The sequence below is a fragment of the Oreochromis aureus genome, linkage group 3, assembly GCF_013358895.1.
Source record: "Oreochromis aureus strain Israel breed Guangdong linkage group 3, ZZ_aureus, whole genome shotgun sequence".
In the NCBI taxonomy this organism is placed as follows: Eukaryota; Metazoa; Chordata; class Actinopteri; order Cichliformes; family Cichlidae; genus Oreochromis; species Oreochromis aureus.
In genome coordinates, this window is record NC_052944.1 from 97,367,087 (window position 1) to 97,371,531 (window position 4,445).

At 39.6% G+C, this 4,445-nt stretch overlaps 1 long non-coding RNA gene across 1 annotated transcript; it reads right to left on the bottom strand.

The window, feature by feature from the left end:
- Positions 1-2,629: 2,629 nt before the first annotated feature.
- Positions 2,630-3,210, bottom strand: LOC120438594. The gene is made up of 2 exons (XR_005612015.1): positions 3,160-3,210; positions 2,630-2,763 (listed from the first exon to the last, which is right to left on the bottom strand). It is a non-coding gene; the product is annotated as an uncharacterized LOC120438594 (long non-coding RNA).
- Positions 3,211-4,445: the final 1,235 nt, after the last annotated feature.

Here is a 4,445-nt window from a genome sequence, read left to right on the forward strand (position 1 = left end):
TGGGTGAAACTCCATGACTTTGCGAACTGTTGGAACTTACTTGAAGCATAGCACTGGCCGTTATCACTAATCACTGACTCTGGAATACCATGCCTAGCCATGGCTGACTTTAGTTTGCGGATCACTGCTTCTGCAGTGCAGCTGTGCAGTCTTTCCAACTCGAAGAATCTACTATAGTAATCAACAATGATGATGTAGTCTTCCAAGTTCCAAGTAAACAGATCGGTTGCTATAACCTGCCACTCAGCAAGGAAATCTGTCAGTTCATGAACATGGCATGTATGATGCGGTGAAGGCATTTCAAGTGAAGCTGTCGCAAATGCACCAGTGCAACCTGCCTCACTTTCCCTGTTGCCAAGTAATGTTGAACAAAGTCTGCGCACTTGGCTGAACTGCACCTGTGCAGATTCAGATGGAGCTGCAGTGTAATGATACACTCAAGGGAAAGTACGACACTGAATGGCCCGCACAGTTTATTAGTTCCATTCCTGAAGCAATGCTCCATCTACATGCGGCTCCAACCTTGTGTGTGCTTTCATTTATTATTTCTGGGGGTTTTGGCTGCATGTTCATATTTCTAACTTGCATAATTTTGACAGGATAAATTTTTATGAAAAGCAAAATATTTAAAGTTAAAGGTTTTTTTTAAGGTTATTTATTCTGGAATTATAATTCTGTCTGTTTTTATTCATATTTATGTTTAAATAAATATTGTTTAGTGTGTTCAATAAATGTTTATCTTGTTTGGCCTGTGACCTAAAGTGTGCCTTGAGTTTTGGCCGCCTGTGCAATTGAGTTTGACACCCCTGTCTTAGATGTACGGGAGGAACAGAAAAACATCTAAACATGCAGTTTAAGACGAGGTTTACACATTTAAACACAACAATAACAACTTTTAACCAAATCACCCTAACATCAACAGACTAAGAAGACGACTAAAAATGGAGTTGAAATGATCCTAACTTCAGTTAGGAAGTTTTGTTAGTTTAGTCCAAATCAATGTAAATGTATAAATATCAATAGTTTTAAAGCTGCTGAGATCATTCAGACACTTTGATCCAGTCATTTGGATGTTGTCACATGTCAGGGTGGAGCAGCCATAAATATGAGGCTTTTATTGTGAAAATGATGAGTGTGATGATCCAGAGGAGCCCATGGGGTCTTTGTGGCTGGATGCAAAGGTTTGTAGCTCTCCTTGTAAAGAGAAACAGCTTGAAGCTACAGAGGAGCGTCTGCAGAAGAAGACAGGGGAAAGAGGAAGAAGCTGAGGCCGCTGGAGAAAAGACAGGAAAAGAAAATCAGCTTTATTTGTTGGAGGCCGTTTGTTCATCACACTGAAATATTCCCACTTTAGAGACATGAAACAAAGTGAAGTGTGGATTGATGTTTGTCTCAATGATTTGGGCCCTGGAATCATTTCTTCATCTCCCACTTTTAGACATATTAATGTCAGCCTCACATGTCCCACAGTGGACATATTTCTATTTCTAGATTGATATTTGGAGGATTTTCATGTGTTTCTCTGCTGTCACAGCTCTTTGTGATATTTGAGCGCAGCTGTAATGTTTGTGTGGTTAAAGCCACCAGACTCCACTGACAAAAACTCTCATTTCTCTCCCTGAATTAGGGAGATATCTGAGATCGGCAAGCTGACTCAAATCAATGAAAGGAGGATGAGTGAGAAGCGGCATGTTTCTGATAGAAGGATCACTGCTGTGCTACAAACTGCTGGAATCAGAATAAATCAAAGCAGTCGACAATATGAAGTTACACAGAAACTGTCAAAGACAGAAGGAAGAGGGCGAGAAACATTTGTCCAGTGTCAGCATCAGGTGTACGACAGATACAGGAACCTCATTCAGCACTTACAGAGGACAAGAAAACTCTACTCATTGCATATGTAGTAAGGTGTACAGACAAGGAGAGAGGACAGGCTGACTATTGTACAATGGAACAGTTTAAATGTAGCAGACTGTCATCAGAACCAGTAGATGAAACCAGTGCAGTGAAAATAATGTGGTGTGGGGATTTTAATGGTTACAGTGAGCAGAGCAATCAGTGAAGAATGAATTAAGTTAAAGAGGCTGTACAGGAGTAGATATTAGAGCAGGGACAGAGTCAGCAGCTGATCTCTGAATTACTGTCAGGTGTTTGTCGATGGCAGGAAGTCACAGACACTCCCACAGGAAGTGACCTCACTCCTGTAATGATGAGACAGAGCTGAGTGTAGAGGAGTGATACAGGTGGCTGATGAAGTGGTGTTTCAGTGCTGCTGACTAGAGGACATTCAGATTTGTTAGTTAGCAGGAAATGTACAAACTAATGTGAGTGTTGATGATTGAACTTGTTCTGTTTGTAACGCTGTTTTAAGGATGAACAGCATTAAAGGCTATATATATATATATATATATATATATATATATATATATATATATATATACATTTAGTGTTAAACTATGGAGAGGTCACAGCTGTAAAAGATAAATGTAGGTTAGATAATATTAGTGAATAAAACACAGTTATAAAAAATCAGGAGTTATTACAGTAGATGTAATGTATGTTTGGACTGATTGCCGATCACGCTTCAACTGAGTCGTCCTCGGTCAGAAGGAATGGCACTCCACAGTGACGTAGTTCAAATCACTTTAATAAGGAGGTGGCAGATGACATCAACAGGATGTACAGCGTTGGTGGGGAGGCGATTGCATTACAGTATTCACATGCAGGTAAAGGGAGTGTGAGTGTGTATATGTGTGTGGTCATCTGTAAACAGAAAGAACAAACATTTGTATTAACCACTATGGACAGCAGTGTACCCCACAGTACTGTGGGTTTCCAGCATAATGTTATACAATCTGGCATAGCCACATGGCCACTAGATGGCACCCCAAGACCATAAATGAATTTCCAACTCGTATATCCATTGGCAAACCAGACTTCTAGAGATTCAGGGAATAAACATAGTAAATAGTTACATCCACCTACAACCACAATGCTTGAGAGTAAGTCGTATATGAAATGGAATATGGGCTGAACCCAAGGCTGCCTGTAGTAGGCCAAAAAACCCACATCTTAGCGATAGCAACGGGACTAGCTTCTCACGTAGCAAATTTTACGGATAAAGTCAAACAAGCATCATTCTTATCTTACAATACTCACATTGTAAGCACGCACACAGGGTTAACTCACACAGGAATGCAAGTAAATACGTTACTCCTTCGACACACCTCTCATCTGTGCAGAACTGCGCTGAACACGTTTCCAACCGGAAGTACAGATACCGAGGTGCATCATGGGTAACGTAGTCTAAAGCAGTTACAGTGAACATGCGGACTTTTAACAGTAGAAGACTCACATGATTTATTAAATCTACTGTTTACAAAGACAGAATGAAATCAGGCACTTAGGAAACCCAAACTATGAGCACCAGGAAAAGATCCGGTTTTTATATCAGGATAAATCCTCTGTAAAGACATTTATAGAGAATTATATCACAGAGTTTGGGAGGGTGGGAAGCTTCCACAGAGCTGGAAGGAAGCAGTGATTGCACCAACATAAAAACCAGGAAATGACAGGGCAATATCTTTAACATCCAACATCTGCAACACAATGGAGACGATGATAAACGAAAGATTAACAAAGAGTATGGAAAATAAAAGATATCAGAGTGTAAATATCAGAGTGGGTTTAGGAGAGGGAGAAGTACGATGGATTCATCTTTATGTTTAAAACACAAAATAATAAATTCAAGTAAAGGAAAAGTGTCGGATCAGTTTTTTTTTGTTGACAAATCACATGACGTGATGTAAAGAGAATGTCTATTAGTCAAGATGAGGAAAATGGGGATCAGTGATAGAAATATTCATCAAGGATCAAGGATCAAGATAAACACAAGAAATGACAGAGAGGAATTTTTTTGTTTTCAGTGGAACCCAACAGCACAAAGGGAGCACAGTGAGCCTGTTATTATTCTCATTGATGATCAATGATGTGTTTAAGGACACATGATTGTCATAATTTATTTGATTTTTATGATCTGTTTATTACAATAAAAAAAGTTATTACAATCAGAATCGACAGGACTCGGGGACAGGAAAGAGTAATAAGAAGAAAAGAGAAGTTGGGAAAAGAAAATAGAGTGGAAAAGGGATAGAGAGAAAAGACTGAAAATCTGCTTCACCACTTGCTGAAAAAAACAATCAAAAAGAAAACAGCACAGTAGGGAAACTACACCGACAGCCAACATAAGCATAGGCAACAATAAATAATAAATACTGAATGTTACTGAGCAGCATACAAGACCGACAACGCATGGTATGTTTAGAGGCATCAGCCGCCCAAGATAGAGTGTGTCTGTGAGTACCTGTTTGCACACCGGTTTCTCCATGAAAGTGTCTAATAGTAGGTGTGGGGAGCCATAGCCCTGTCCCCCACAACATGAAGTA